At 39.2% G+C, this 17,303-nt stretch overlaps 1 pseudogene; it reads right to left on the bottom strand.

The window, feature by feature from the left end:
- Positions 1 to 1,523: 1,523 nt before the first annotated feature.
- Positions 1,524 to 14,483, bottom strand: LOC119260438 (ATP synthase F(0) complex subunit C2, mitochondrial-like; annotated as a pseudogene).
- Between the last annotated feature and the right edge of the window lie 2,820 nt (positions 14,484 to 17,303).

The raw sequence follows: 17,303 nt of genomic DNA, 5'->3' as shown, positions 1-17,303 counted from the left end.
ATCGCTGAGGCACCAGGGGAGGCCTGGAGACAATAGTTTTATAATAATCACAGCTTTGTAGAGTTTTAGGGCTGAAAGAGGTTCTAGTTCATGGCTGTCATTTTTAGGTATTAATCTAGAGAAACTGTTTTCCATCTAGGAACTAACAAACTGTTTGTCATCGCTCCAAATAGTTTATTTTTCAAGAGAGCAGCAGCAGCAATAATATTTACTATGTGGGCCTCCCCTGGTGGCACAGCGGTTGAGCTCTGGGCTGCGAAGCTGCCTGCAGCCTCTGCAGCACCTGTTCGATCCCTGGCCTCCGGCGAGGGTCCCAAATGGCCGCAGACCTCTCCTGCCTTGCCGGCTGCTCCCCTCAGCAATGTATTTCGTCAGTCTGCCTGTTCTGTTCCCTGCTCTGGCTCTGGTGAATCCTCTCACTCTCCTGCACTTCTGACTGTACCCAGTGCTTGTATAAATAAATAAATATATTTTTTAAAATTATAATAATAATACTTACTTTGTGATTATAACCTAAATAGCTTAAACATATTATACATTCCTTTTGTCATAGGAACAATTATCACCCCTTTAGTCCTGATAGATGCACCATAAACTGAGAGTAACAAATTAACATTCAAGAAAAAACATTCAAGAAAAGTCCATGTTAGCTATTTCTCATATAAAGAGAGATTGTAAATATTTCTTTGGAGTTCTGTGACAGTAATGTTATTTGGGTTTAAGACTTATTTTCAGTACATTGCTCACTATTAAGGAATGTTATTTGTTTATTACAATAAACTATGCAAAACATACAATCTACCACTTTAAGCATTTTAAGTGTATGATTCAGTAGTGTTAGGCATATTCACAATGCTCTGAAACCATCTCCAGAACTATTCCATCTCACAAAACTGAAACTCTCTACCCATTAAATAACACACCAGCTCCCCGTGCCCCAGTCCTTGGAACCACCTTTCTATTTTCTGCTTTTATGGCTGACTACACCAAGATAGCTCATTGAAATGGATTCATATAACCTGTGTCTTTTTTCAAACTCATTTATTCCACTTACCATAAAATTTCTTGCCTTTTTAAAGCTAAATAATATTCCATTGCCTGCAATAGCACATTTTGTTTATGCAGTCATCCAAGGCTGGACACTGGGTTGCTTCCATCACTTGGCCACTGTGAATAATGCTGCTGTGAGCCTGGGTGTACTAGCAAATTGCTTTGAATTAAAACAAATTGGTTATAATCTGTGGTGTTCTTTCTAGCTCATAGTTTTACATTCTTGTTCTCAAGAAAAGCTAATTCAGTTCCTGTTATTCAGTTATGCATACTTGGAATGAACTTGGCCCTTTGGCCAAACTTAGCCATGAGCAGGTATGACCGTGCATCTGAAAGCGCAGGCTGGTTTTTTATTTTCCTTATTAGCACAGTATTTACTTGTCTTCCTGGTTAAACCACTTTCCCCAGACTGCCTGGGGAGTTACAGGAAAAGGTTCAGGGCACATGAGCCATGGAAGGTGGAAATAACTCCTTTACACGGCAAAGAAGATGAGAAAGACCACCATCAGGCAAGAGTCCCATGGCTTCTGAAGGGGCAAAGTCCAGAATGATGCAGGGGAAGAGTTGTTGCTTCAAAGAAGAGTTCCTGGCATAACCAATGGTGAGGTTCCCAAACACAGTCCCCAGTCCAGGCCCAGAGCCAGCCACTCCTAATGATGGCAGCCCCACCCCAGTGAACTTGGCTACTGTGTCCATGGCCTTTGCTATGGCTCTGGTATGGGAGCTGCAGCTAAGAATAAGTGAGTTCAGAAGATGCGGGGTTGTCGAGTTGTGAGGCTCTCGTCTGTCATTGTCTCTGGTTGTTTCAGCACCACCGGACACTGTGAGCTACTCAGCAGCTGAGAGGTGCTCCTGACAAGGGAGGGGCACAGGCATTCATTTTCAAGGGATGAGAAGATAGAGGAGAAGAGCTGGTCCCATTGCAGAGAGGGCCACAGCACAGATCTAAAGGCTATCTGCTTAAGGAGAAATAGGCAGATGATGGGCCGGCCTTGAAAATTTTATTTTGTAAGTGGTAACAAAGTTCTTCAGGGAGATAATAAAAGCATAATGATTCTAAGTGTCAGAATTCCAGCTCTAGCACTTATCAGCTGTGTGACCATGAGAAAATTACTTAACCTCTCTAAGTGTCAGTTCCTAATCTCTTAAAAGAGAGACAATGATAATAACAATACTTACATCCTGAGGTCATGGTGAGGAATAAATTAAATAATCCATGCAAAGAATGTCTAGTCTCTGGCATACAGTAAGCACCCCATACTGCTCAATTACAGAGGGAAAAAAAAGGTATAAGAGCAAATAGCCACGTTCCTCATAGTCACAGCCCTCTGGATTGTTCAACACGAAAACCCTGGTGATCAGGGATTTATTACCTTTTTCATCATAAAAATCTGGCTTAGTCAAAGCTTTGCTTAAAAAATACCTCAATTAACCTAAGGCTATTAGGCTTAAACATGAAAGCTAAGAAACAAGAAATGAAAATGTTAATAAAATAAATACTGGCATAACCAAGTAAACATCATGGACACTTTTCTGCTAAGGAAATCCTTGATCTTGTTATGTATTCAACGTATTTGGGTTTCTTTTGCTTTTGCATCAGATGTGAATCATCACAACCATCATCCAAAGACCTCAAAAATGTTTTTATTGGCCTTTTCATTGGGGATTCTAAGTTTCTCTCATATGTGAACATTTTTTTTTTTAAATATTAAATTTTATTTTTATATTCCCCCATACAATTGCAAACGCCCCATTCTGACCCCAATCCTTCCCCTCCCGCCCCCCACCCCCCAAAAAGTGTCTCTGGTTCATAGTTTTTTTGTTGATTTTGATTTTCACTTTCTTATATTCATTTTCCTGGTCCCTTATTTAAGTTTTCTAGATTCCTGCTATGAGTGAGACCATCCGGTATTTTTCTTTTTCTTTTTGGCTTATTTCGCTGAGCATGATCCCTTCCAGTGCCATTCATGTTGCTGCAAATTGCATGTGTTTATCTTTTTTGAATGCTGAGTAATATTCCATGGTATATATGTACCACATCTTCTTGATCCAGTCATCTATTTTTGGGCATTTGGGTTGTTTCCAAAGCTTAGCTATTGTAAACAGTGCTGCTATAAACATAGGAGTGCAGGTGCTCTTTGGAATTGATGTTTCTGTGTCCTTTGGGTAAATACCTAGGAGTGGAATTGCTGGATCATATGGAAGCTCTATGTTTAGTAGGTCCAGAAATCTCCACACAGCTCTCCATAGTGGTTGGACCAGTTTGCACTCCCACCAACAGTGCACAAGAGTTCCTTTTTCTCCACATCCTCGCCAACATTTGTTGTTGCTAGTTTTTTTAATATGTGCCATTCTCACTGGTGTGAGATGGTATCTCATGGTAGTTTTGATTTGCATTTCCCTGATTACAAGTGATGTTGAACATTTTTTCATATGTCTGTTGGCCATTTGCATTTCCTCTTCAGAGAAGTTTCTTTTTAGCTCTTCTGCCCATTTTTTGACTGGATTCTTTTCTTTGTTGTTGCTGAGTCTCATCGGCTCTTTGCAGATTTTTGTGATCAGTCCTTTATCATTAGTGTTGGGTGCAAAAATGTTCTCCCAGTTGGTGGGGTTATGTGAACATTTCTGCCTTTTCAATTCTGATTTACTGAGAGTTTAACACATTTGAGCAGTTTGTTGGGTAATAGTCCAAAGCTTTAGGACAAAAGGGGGACCACATTAGGATAAAGGCTGGAACTTGCAGCCTGCCTGCAGGCCCTTCCCCTTCAGCCACCCTGCTGTTGAGCAATTTCCAGTCCCAAAGGGGGAGGCTTCAGCTCCAATGTCCTTTCTAAGTCCTCGGACCAGGGCAACTTTCAAGCTCATGGTGTGTTCCTCTCGGCAACCTTTAAGCAACAATTTAAGGACTCTGTGGAACCTCCTTTTTGATCAGATTTGCATTCTACAATATCCAAGCTTCACAATGCAAAACAATAATAAAGACTGATTTGTTTCCTGTTGCCACCTCAGTCCAAGAACCACATAACACTTGAGTGGCTAGCAAGCTTTACTGTGTACCAGAATCCCCTACAGTACTTTACATATAACTCCATATTTGCGGAAATCATCCCAGACCATATGAAAATGAGTTTCTGAGGGTAGTATACAGCATTCACTAGTTTTTAGGATCTGATAGATAGTACTGAGATTGAATACAAGATCAAGGAGTACAGAATGGGGCTAAATTTGTGATAACATAGATGGAACTGGAGGTATAATCTTTTCTTACAGCTACTTTTGAAAAGTAACATGTGGCATGGCATATTATTGTAACTAACAACACAATACAACCTGGAAATGTTCTTTTCTATTATCATTTTCTTTGAACAGGAAGAATTATCTCCAAACATTGTAGGAATTTGAACTTTGGTTTTGGGTCAAAGAATGATCAAGGTAGAAGTCCTTTAATTTCCCCAAGTGATAAAAAGAAGATTGCACCAAAGGTTCATGTCCTTATTTGAAAGTAAAACAATGTGAGTCCTTACCTTGTAATACAACCATATGTTGTACAGCAACCATAATGTATTTTTTCACTCACCTCAATTCACTTAAAGGTTCAGAAGTCCTAGTACATACTCAATTTCATGTCCTTCATTATTATGTATCTGTTAAAGTTTGGTCATGTTTTTTGGTCATGTTTTTAGTATAATTTAGCCCCCAGATTCTAGTAATTCATCTTAATAATATGTCACTAGCTAGCCACATGTTGGAAAAATGCCAAAGAACCGATTGAAAGATCAGATTCCCTTGCTAGTTTATTCCATTCCAAGGAAATTGGTTTGGCATGTTATAAAAGTTCTTTAGGAGATAGTTTTTGCTTTCTCTTATGATTAACACAGCGAAAAATTAATTTAATTTTCATGATCTCTTGAGTAATTTCTTTTTTGTATTTGACAGATTGTTTCTTAATATTCCCCTCCCCAAGAAATCATAATATCAAAATGACTGAACTGATGTCACTTTTTCAAATCCTAAGATGTCAAAAGAATTTTAATTGTTGCCAGAAGTTCATTTTAATAGATTCTATTGATTTCAGTCAACTGGTTATGTTTTCAAATGACAGTGAAAAGTAAGGAAAGAACTAGAGAAGATAAGAAGGACATCAAGAAGGAAGGTGTTAATAATTTTTGTTAAAGTTTTTTTAACCCAAGATTAAATTGACTTTTTATTCATTTCCACATCAAATTATAAACAACACATTTTGAGGTATTATTTTTAGATGTTTTAATTTGTCTAGTATAATACAACTTAAAAAATTCCATTCAGGGTGTTACAATGCTTAAAAATAAAATCAAACAAAATCTTTTCCTGTTCTATTTAAGGTGGGTGGATCAAAGAATGTCTAGGCAGATAAGAGAGCTTCAGATATTGGGCAGCCACGGTAACTGAGAATAAAAAGGAGGGTTCTCACAATCATTGCTGTGTATAGTTTCTTGCCAAAAAAAGGCAAGAGAATTCCACAAGCTGTTTGTTAATGTTCAATTTAGTTTGTTTCAGTTCACATCTTTCTCAGTCTTCAAAGGCTACAAATGTGAAACTTTATTGCATAGAAAGTTTTGAAACTCAAGTTCCATTTATTCTTTGTCCACCCCTGCACCCTGGTTTTTGGGATGCGAACAGGGGAGAGCCAAACTGTTGTAATAGTTTCTGATGATTTCCCCATCACTCACACTCCCCAGAGAAGCGGGAAAAAAAATTTAAAGTATGGGTCTAAATAAAACTGGAAAGGGGATTTTGTTTTGTGTTTCTACAGCCAAGATCCAAGACATTCTGATATTGCAGTTGAGTCCCACATTTCTTCTTGGGTAATTTCTCATTGAAGTCAAATGCCTTCCCCACAGTTGTGGTAAAGAAATGGTACTCACTGCCATGTAGAATCAAGACACAGAAGAAATCAAAAGGTAACTTAAATACCATACAAAGGCTTGATGGGTCTTTTTTTTTTTTGCTTTTATTATGCTAGTATCTCATAAATAAAAACTATACTTTGTCACAATACAAGAGTTATTCTTTTTTTAATATTATTTATTTTTTAAAATATTTTATTTTATATAATTCCTACATCATTTTTCATCTTTGCACAATGTATGCGTTTTCTTTATGGTTATATTCCCCATACAATTGCACCCCCCCTTATTTTGACTCTAGTCCTTCCTCTTCCTGCCCATCACTCCCCCCCACCCCACCCCGTGTGTCTCTGGTTTATAGTTGCTTGTTGATTTTGATTGTTACTTTGTATTACTTTGTATTGATTAGTCTTTTTCCTGGTCTCTTATTTACGTTTTCTAAATTCCTGCTATACATGAGACCATCCGGTATTTTTCTTTTTCTTTCTGACTTATTTCTCTGAGCATGATCCCTTCTAGCTCCATCCATGTTGCTGCAAATTGCATGTGTTTATCTTTTTTATTGCTGAATAATATTCCATTAGTGCAAACTGGTCCAACCACTATGGAGAGCTGTGTGGAGATTTCTTGACCTACTAAACATAGAGCTTCCATATGATCCAGCAATTCCACTCCTAGGTATTTACCCAAATGACACAGAAACATTAATTCCAAAGGGCACCTGCACGCCTATGTTTATAACAGCACTATTTACAATAGCTAAACTATAGAAACAACCCAAATGCCCAAAAATAGATGACTAGATCAAGAAAATGTGGTACATATACACAATGGAATACAAGAGTTATTCTGAAATCTTCAGTTTGACTTGTGAATAAGCCATACTTTCACCCTACCACCCATTCACCAGTTCCCCAGCTACCATCATGACTGAGTAAGAATAGATAAAAACATGATCAAAACAAAAACAAACAGACAATTATAAATCAGAGATATCCTGCAGGGGAGGAGGAGGGAAAGAGACAGAGGGAGGGAGGGAGGAGCACAGAGGACTGAGGTGATGGTGCATGGTACATTGGCAAAGGAAACTCTATGGGACTACACCTGGGGTGGGGGAAGGGAAGCAAACATTGTTTAAAAATGAACAATGATGTGAAAATATATTTAAAAATTAAATTTTTTTGAGATTAAAAAAAAAAAACACATGATCAGAGGTGAAAGTTAGACTCTAGAGACAGAACTAAGAAATCTTTCTTTTTGCCTCTTACTGTGCTATATACAACATGGGATTGGAAGCTGAGACCTCAATGGTTAATAGTCTTACCTCAGTTTACAAATCCTCTGGGATGAAAGCTCCTTTATGAGCAGCGCATGTGGGGTTAACAAATGAAAAGTTCTTCAGATATCACTGCAGCTGTGTGACAATGCTGTTCTATGCCCACTGTCCATCTGCCCTTGACCTAAGTAAGGGCCCCTTTAGATAAATCTCAGCCATCTTATGCTTGCTTTTCATCCACTGTCTCCAGTTTTAGGACCCATTTCTTCCTAGATTCCCTTCAGGATCCAAATCTCTCTTTGACTTATATGGCCTTCAATCATAGTAAATAATGTGTGTAAAACACCTAGCATAGCACCTGGTACTCTGAACTCAAACTTAAAGTGAGTTTTTTCCTTTCTCTTTTATAGAACTGCAATTCATGCTACTTTCTCCTTCAAGACCTCACTCCAACCCCTCTTTTGACTTTATTTCTCCTCTTTTATCCACCTTACCTTTCTTTGCTAAAGATGATATTCCTTTCTCCTCCCCTCATCAAAAATATCCATAAGCTTTCACCTTGTCCCACAATTCCAATCTCAAGGCATTTATTGCAGGTGTATGTCAATAGCTGACAATCCTAGTATCACATCCCAGTTTTTATAATTCTACACAATATGTGTGTTGTCAGTCACTCAATAGCATTATTTAAATCAACTCGTGTCTTAAAAACTAAAAAATAAATATTTTTAAAGAAAGCTTATCATCATTATAGATAGGCACCAACACCATTTTCCATCATTAAATTAAACACATAACTATTAAAATTTGTTTTTTCATTTTTATCTGAGACGTACCATATTGGAAAAAGTCTCAAAAACTGATAAAGTAAAACATCTGAGCCATATCCTCAGCAACCCCATGTTGTGTAGAGTACCATAAAGGACAAAAGAAAAGATTTCTTAATTTTATCTCTAAAGTTTAAAATTTACCTCTGATTAATTTTTTTATCTGCTCTTACTTAAACTCGATGGCAGCCTGGGTGGTGGGAGTGACAGTGTGGCTTACTCAGCAATGAAACTGAAGCTCTCAGGGCAGAAACACAGTGAGAGAACAGAGACAGACACATAAGTAACAAAAGTTTTTGAGCATCTGGAGAAAGTCAGAAGTGGTTATGGAGGATACACAATTTATAAAATAACATACCTCTATAAAAACATGGTGCTTACAGTGAGGTGCTTATCAATGTTATTTTCTCCCTCATTCTTCCCTCATGACCACCATCCAACAGAAAATAATTCATTACAACATTTCATACGTGGCCATCATCCCCAAAGTGAGAAATTGCAACAATAAGCCTGAAGATCTCACGCTTTATAGGCTAGACATTAGTCAGCCTTGACCTCTAAAAATGAGAAGCTCAGAATACAGCAAGTCTTAAATCCTTGCTTTCAGGTGGGAAAAATGGAGACCAAGAGAGGGTGGACAGCTTTCTGGAAGACAGTCAGTTTTTTATAGTAGAGTCAGAGCTAAAACTCCACTTTCTGAGCTCACTGATCAGGCCATGAACAGCAGAATACTTCAGAGTTATTAGGGGCCAACTAACCTCCCCAACTCCCTCAGTTCCTTACCAGCCCACAGCAGGTGTCCTATCCACCACCAATCCACCCTCCATTTGCTCCACCCAAAGGGACCTTATGGGACTGTTTTTCAGATGTTAGGTTTAAGCTGGTTGACTTTGGATTCAATTATACAAAATACTCACAAGAAAAGACATGTCAAAATCTAAAAGTATGCAATTTTTAAAAGTGTATTAAAAGAAGGTAAAATTAGAAATTTCTCTCTCTCTCTTTCTTTTCTTTTGAGAAATGAGGACCTTCTCAGGATATATGAACTTATCTTTTGATCTTTGTCTCTGTCTTTCCTAAAATTACACAAAGACACAGAATGTTGCCTGTCTCTATGAACTTAAATTTATCTTGACATATCATCACATATATAAAATCAGCAGACCCTAATCAAACACTGAAAGCCTCTCCACTGTCCATAGCAGGTCACAGACTGCACCTGATAGGTTTCATCTTGCAAGTTCATTTTTTTTTTTAATTTGTGTTGGCTCCACATTTAGAATTGGGAAACTTTCCATTAAAATCTGGATTCCCAACTTCTCTTGAAAAGCTAGAAAATCTGACAGCAAACTTAAACTTGCTGGAATTTCATCCTCCTTTCTATACATTATCTTGTCTACATTGAGGTAAAAATATTTTTAGATCTGTTTTTCCCTCATACTTAAATAAGTCACATTTATCTATTAATTCATACCAATTGGTTCCTCAAATTGCAGCAGGCATCGGAATCACCTCGAAGGTTTGTTAAAACCTAAATGAGGGACCAGGAAAAAGCTTAATTATAATATAGTAATATCAAAACCAACAAGCAACTATAAACCGGAGACACACTAAGGGAGGGGTTAGGGAGAGGAAGGACTAGGGTCAAAATAAGGGGGGGGGGTGCAATTGTATGGGGAATATAACCAAAATGAAAATGCACACATACATTGTGCAAAAATGAAAAATGATGTAAGAATTATATAAAATAAAATATTAAAAATAAATAAATAAATAAATAATAAAACAAAAACCCAAATAGCTGAGTCCCATCCCCAGTTTCTGATTCAGTAGGTCTGGACTGAGGTCATGTTTCTTTATTTCTCAGCTGCTGATCCAGGACCACACTTGGATAACAATTGTCCAATAACATGATGTAGGGCTTGGCACATAGAATGGACTTAATAAATTGTCAAATAATTAGCTACTGCATCAATATTAAAAGTGCATAAGTACTTTTGAAATTCCAATTTCAGCACTCACAATGACTTCGCACAATTTAATCTCCTTGTACCACTATATCCTTGCCTGTATAATGAGAGAGACATAATGGAATCCATGTACTTCAAGAATGGTTATCAATATTAAATAAGATAATACATGTAAAACATTGCATCTGATAGTGAGTGTTCAGTAAATATTGACTGTTACTAGTACTAATTCTCTCTACTCTGTAAGTTTGAAGTCAGAGTCTTCCTCTCATTGTCTTTATGTTACTTTATGTTACCCCCTCACACTTAATAGGCACTAAATTTCATGAATGAATGAATGAAGAAACAAACCAATACACAAATTTCAAGTTTGAATTACACTGGCTGAACTGTAAAAAAGGGCAGCTAAGTTCAGTCAACATTTTTATACCGCTTGTGATTACCACACAAAGTAGGAATAAAATGGGTATTTATTTCTTCAGGAAAGTGTAAACTCGGAGATAATTGGTAAATCTAATGATTCCCCAAAGGGACATTAACAGCCAGCCTGTGTGCACTCACTCTCTGCTCTGTCCCTTGCCGTAACCCACTGATTTGGGTCTTGAAGTTAAACTTCAGGTTGGTAGAGCAATTAAAAATTGCATCTGGGGCCTCCCAGGTGGCGCAGCGGTTGAGCGCTGGGTTGCGAAGCTGCCAGCAGCCTCTGCAGCACCTGCTGCGCTGGTTTGAACCCCGGCCGCTCCCCGGCCACCAGAGGCGGGTCCCACATGGCGCGCAGACCTCTCCTGCTGCCCGCTGCTCCCCTCAGCAGTGTGCTTCAGTCCTTCTGCCTGCTCTGCTCCCCGCTCTGGCTCTGTTGAATTGTCTCACCCTCCCGCGCTTCTGACTGTACCCAGTGCTTGTATAAATAAATAAATAAAATAAAATAAAATAAATCTTTAAAAAAAAAAATTGCATCTGGCAGTTCCTAACAAAGAACTCCAAAATAGTAATCCAAGCACACAAAAACATTTTATAGAAAAAGAAAAATCTAAAGGAGGCAGGTCAGGGCTGATATGCCAACCCAGCAAAGCCTTCAGGGACCAAGGCTCCTCCTGTCTCCCCCACTCCACATCTCAACACTGGGTTCTGTCTTCAAGATCACCTCAGAGTTAAGGATGGCTAACTGGGGCACTAGCCTCCTATCAGCTTCCCAGCCAGCAAGGAGACAAGAAGGACAAAGGGTAAACGTGTCCTCCCTCCTGTTAAAGAAGCCTTCCTGGAAGTCACACAGAATACCCTGCCCAAGTCTAGTCAGCCAAAGCCAGTCACAAGGCCACACCTATCTCAAGGAAATAAGATCTTGAATCTTTGAACAAGTACAATGTTAGTAAGAAGAGAGGGGGGATGCAGTGTTGGCTTAAAGCATTTACCCTGTGTCTGCCCCAGTTAATGCACACACATGCAAACACACACACACACACACACACACACACACATACTCCCTCCACCTCTCTTCATTCTTGGCTCCCACTGAACAGCAAATCACATGTTTAGAACACATTTCAATATTTGCTAAGTAAGCTACTGTGAATGTATGTTTCACTCACACATTTTTGCTATCACATTTTTTGATGAGGCAAAACTTGAAACTTAACCAATCTCAGCCTTGGGGAAAGCAGCTGGCCCAGCAGCAGGCCCACATGCTGCATATATGCGGAGTGTAAATTTGGATCACACACACTGTGATGATGCTGGCAGTTGGGATAAAAATAAATACCTCCCCACACCCTCTTGCATTGTGATTATAGTATTCAACCCTTGAGCGCAAGGGTGAAAAGCAAAAAGAGGGAGAAAGAACACACTATAGCACCTTCAAGGAAAGTTGATGGGCTCAAAAACCAGGAGCTGTCAATTAGTGCTTACTCTCTCTCTCCCTCTGCACCTCCCTTTCCTCCTCTCTTCCCCCTTCCCCCCCATTTTATCTCCCCAATCTCTCTTTCTCTCTTCTTTTACCCCCCCCCCACTACCAGCTACCTAAGATGTTTGAGGCCTGCAGTTTTACTTAATTTTTGCAAACCAAATTTTAAAGGATCTATGTGCAAGCATTCAAAGAGAACCTTCTCCACTGAACCCCTCCAGGCCATCAGCTAACCTGGATTTGCAGATCCTCCTTGGTCCGAGTCTTGCAAGGCAAACAAAAACTCCTTTACAAGGAAGCTTGGAAAAAACTGAACTCTGAAATGATAGGGTCTCTGTGTTCTTTGTGTAGGTAGGCAATTTCCCAGCAAGGTTTCAGGTTTTGTAGTTAGCTTTTGTAATTACAATAAAAGAGATAGTAACCTTTACAGTGAGTGGCAGTAACACCCTAACACTAGGCTGTGTGAAAGCAGATCACATTACCTGGAGCCTCACATTGCAGCTGGGAGTTATTGTGCAAAACTGGGTTCTGTTTAGGCATCCAGGTAGCCTTTCTTCACGGAGGCAGGTCATAGCACCTGTGCGAAACTGAATTTTGTCATTTTTCCCCTCCTCCCATTCAATTGATATTGAAAATCACTTGATAAGTGGATTTGTTTGGGGAATGGTGGGTGATGGGAAAGGAAGGGAAAGACTCCACAGGATAAGTAAACCAGTGAGTGAGCCAACTCTGGGAAAAACTCTCCTGTGATGGCTTTGGATGCAACATGTGACTTGCTAAAGTAGAGGGCAACTCAGGAGTCAGCTGCCTTGATAAATCACCAGACCAACAGAGTTTGGAAACTGCTGGTCCCTATCACCTGTGATTTCCTGTGAAAAGAAAATATTGATCCATTTTTATTAATGAATTTAATTAAGAATGTTTTGAATTTAGAATAGTTCTCAGCTCTGGAGATTTTCTTTTAATATCATGTTTGTCTGAAAAGCTTCTGCACAGCAAAAGAGACATTAACCAAAACAGAGAGACATCCCACTGAATAGGGAAAAAAAAAATCTTTGCACTCCAGTCAACTGATAAGGGACTGATCACAAAGATATACAAAAAACTCACACAAAAACAAAATTAACAATCCAGTCAAGAAATGGGCAGAAGAACTTAAAAGACATTTCTTCAAAGAGGAAATGCAAATGGCCAACAGGCATATGATAAAAATGTTCAACATCCCTTATAATTAGGTAAATGCAAATTAAAGCCACATTGAGATACCACCTTACACCAGTAAGAATGGCACATATCAAAAAAAACAAGCAACAACAAATGTTGGCGAGGATGTGGTGAAAAAGGAACTCTCCTACATTGCTGGTGAGAGTACAAACTGGTCCAACCACTGTGGAAAGCTCTGGAGGTTCCTCAGTCTACTAAAAATGGAGCTACCATATGACCTGGCAATTCCACTCCTAGGGAACTACCCAAAGGACACAAAAACATTGATTCAAAAGAACACCTGTACACCTATGTTTATTGCAGCACTATTTACAATAGGTAAAACCTGGAAACAACCCAAAGCCCAAAAATAGATAACTGGATCAAGGAGATGTGGTACATATACACCATGGAATATTACTCAGCAATCAAAAAAGATAAACTCATGCCATTTGCAGCAACATGGATGGAACTAGAAGGAATTATGCTCAGTAAAATAAGCCAGAAGGAAAAAGAAAAATATCAGATAGTTTCACTTAAAACAGGAATATAGGGAAACCAAATAAGACATCAGTGTAAAAAAATAATAACAGTACAAAACACAACAAAGCAAAAACAATTATAAATCAGAGTCATACTGCAGGGGAGGAGGCGAGAGAGAGATCAGAGGGAGGGAGGGAGAAGCACTGGGGACTGAGGTGATGGTGCACAGGTGCATTTGGTGAAGGAAACTCTATGGGGAAACTCTAGGGGGGTGCATTTGGTGAAGGAAACTCTATCTGAGGGGGTGGGGGAAGCAAATATTGTTTAAAAATGAACAATGATGTAAAAAATATATATAAAAAAAGGTTTAATTAAATTCTGTTGTTACTAATATATGATATTATTATTTTGGTCAGATGCTATTTTTTGGAAATAAAGGGTTCCACATGATTAAGAAATATATATTTATCGTGTTTGAAACATGAGCATTATGTATAATTATACCCTATCTAATAAATCCAATATTTAAAATCCCAGCTTAAATCATCCTTTAAACTGTATTTCTGCTGGTGGAAGATTCCAAGGGCATGGCTTTTATCTGCCAGTGTTAATTAACCTTCTTCATATCATCATGGAGGTATTGGAAGTACGTGGACGAAAAATGGATGGTAGAAATTCAGAGGCTACTCAGCTGATGGAAGATGTAGGAGATAGGTAGTGAGGAAAACAATCATTCAGCCAACAAACATGTATTAGTGCCAGCTGTATATCGTTGCTGTTCTAGTATTAGACATATACCAGGAACTAAACTGACAAGATCACCCTGGTAGAGCTCACATTCTCCTGTTTCTTGCTCAGGATAGATGGGCAAAATTCTTTAAGAGGCATTGTTGGGGCACAAAGATGGCTAATTCACAGCCATTACTAATCCTCAGGTTTCATGTACTCTTACAAGGGAGATACCTGTACCACAGTGGGAACTTTAATAGGATATTGTCAGAGCTCAAAAGAGAGTGTATGTGCATGCAAAATGGTCTTAGACTAATACATTTTCAAGAACAAAACTAAATGGACACAAATTGGGAGGTGCTCAAGAATTGCAGAAAAGAACATGGTAAAGCAAGGCCAACTCAGGAAGACAGTCTGGGACTAAGGTAATTTTGAATTTGAACTTTTGGGCTTTTAGACCCAGCTCCCTGCCATGACCTATAATTTCCTGCTGGACCCAATTTGGTTATTCAACAGGTACCAGAGCCTATTAAGTTGCAGTCCAATTATCAGGATGTGTTAAGCATGTATATAAATCTTTGTGGCTTCAGATAAGATGGTTACTAAGTAGTAAAGGCAAGACAGGGCTGTCCTGACCCCAGTTCCAGCATCTTTCCAGGGCTGGTGCTTTAATAACTTTTTGAAAACAGTACCCAGATGACCTACAGAATTCCCCAACAGGCTAGCAGCACCAGAGTCAGCAGGGAATTGAGGACCCAGCAGTGCCACAAACCACAGTATTCTATGTCAAATCCATCATTACTAAGATACAAAAAGGTGAGTAAAATACTTTCTACTGTATATTACAAATAGGAGCAAATGTATATTACAAATGGTATTCAAGTCTGAAGCATTCATTTTACTTACTTTAGTATAATTTGCAAGTTGTTCACTTCTGGAGATGAAAGACCACAATCTAAGAAAGCTGGGAATGGTAGGATCCAAGAATAAAGTTATTGTCCTAGAGCACAAATCAGTGGTTTGCTGAGACAAGTTTTCCTTTACTGCATAATAATTCATCATTTCATTAAGGGTAAAGTACAACGTTACTATTCTGGAATGTATGCATAGATGTTTCCAAGGGTTGGTGTCTCTGTGCTCCACTAATCATAAGCTGTTACAGATGGGTTTCTTGGGTACTATGGAGCGCATGATGCAAGTAATTCCTCCTTGCCTCGTCTTTCAGTCTTTGTATAATTGCAGGGGCTGTTACTTATCAGTTTTTGGCTCATCTATAATGGAGAGACTCTCCTCCTTTTAAGAGCTATATTTATATTGCACCTGATATTTTACCCGTTCTCCAAGTAGAAAGATGAATTTGGCAAGTGCCTTTTCTCATATCATTCATCACTCTTGCAAATGGTTGGAATGAGTTCACAAAATTTCCCTCACATTCCAATACATGTTGTTCCAAGACATCTTTTTATATACCATGTAACAGGAAAGAGCTCCACACACCAAGAAACAAACAACCAAAAAAAAGCCAAGCAATCTAATATTCTGTCCAAAGATCTGTGAAGGAGATGCTGATGTTAGTTCACTTGAACCGAATGCTTCTAGAAATAAATCTGGATGTGAGTTACTAGTGGACTTAAAATGAGCATATAGAACTCTCCTTCTGTAACAGGGTGGTCCCCAGGAAAGGGGGAGATTCCAGATTCCTTGCCCCACCCAAGGGAGGGTGGAGGTGAGCAGGAAGAGAAGAGGATGCAGAGGAGACTGAGGAAAGAAGGAAGCAGGATGGAGCCAGAAGGAGACCTGAAGGAGGCACATGGAGCCTAGAGACACATGAAGAAACTGCGCTTGTCTTTTGGTCGTGGACTGGGTGACACAGATGTGGGTGAGACCCATGGGGAGGTGACAATGGCAGCTTTTATCTTGATGTTGATTTTGCTCTTTTCCTTCCGGGCTTGTCTGGTTGTTTCTGACCCTTTTCTGTGGGCCCCCACTGGAAGATGCTTTACACTTGTGGCAGGCTTTGGGGCCTTGTTCTGGGCCGATCCCATATGGATGGAGTTTTACCCACGAGGGGATGGGTAACTTTGGGTGCTTCATTTAGAAACTAGACTCTTTGCCTTTCCTGTATTGTTTCCTAGTTTTATTAAAGTTCCTTCCCATTAAAGTCTCCTATGTTTTGTGTTGATGCGGTGGATGGCAGAACCCATTTAGAATAGGCAGGTTTGTGGGGTTTGGGCTGCCCCCTCCCTGTCCTATAACACTTCTAAGGCCCATTTCAAGATACAGGGGGAGATTTGTGTCATCTGCAAGCCATTTAAGGAAGCAACTAATAGCAGTTCTCTTTAAATGCTTTGTTGTGACTTTTAACAAGAGAAAAGCTATTGTTTCCATCGTTCCTTTTTCTGCCTCCACAGCCTTATTCCTGTCCATTAAAGTATTGATTATGCAAATCATTGTAGTCCCCACTTGCTTAGCTGCCCTATCTGTGGCTTTCATTATTTCTCTCCTCTGCTGCTGGAGTGTCTTTCTAAGTATTCTGCCATCCTCTAAAATCTCCCACCAGCCGAGTAGAAAAATGAATTTGGCAAGTGGGAGGGAGAGGAGTCAAAACAGGAGAGGGGAGGGCACGAGAGACTATGGTGATGAATCATGAGTGGTGGGAGAACTATAGGGACTACACCTATGGGAAGAAATCAAATACTGTCCAAAAATGAACAACAATGTAAGAAAAAATATTTTTTTAATTATATTAAAAATAAATAAATAAAATTCTCCTTCCAGTCTACTTTCTTCACTCCTACCTGATCTGGTCTTTAAAGGCCTTTTCTCTATTGATTAAAAGTTGGAGGATCCCCTTTCCTGAAGGTTAAGTGTCTGCCTGTGCAACCCTGCTAGCCTTTCCTTCCCATCTTTGGAGGATCCCCCGCTTATGTACTCTGGCTCCACGCTCCCTCTACCATGCCGGTGCACTTGCTGGCCCCT

The sequence above is a fragment of the Talpa occidentalis genome, unplaced genomic scaffold (genome assembly GCF_014898055.3).
Source record: "Talpa occidentalis isolate TD23 unplaced genomic scaffold, MPIMG_talOcc4v2.1 talOcc4.6, whole genome shotgun sequence".
NCBI lineage: Eukaryota > Metazoa > Chordata > Mammalia > Eulipotyphla > Talpidae > Talpa > Talpa occidentalis.
The sequence above is the reverse complement of the archived record's forward strand: the minus strand, read 5'-3'. Positions and strand labels throughout refer to the sequence as shown.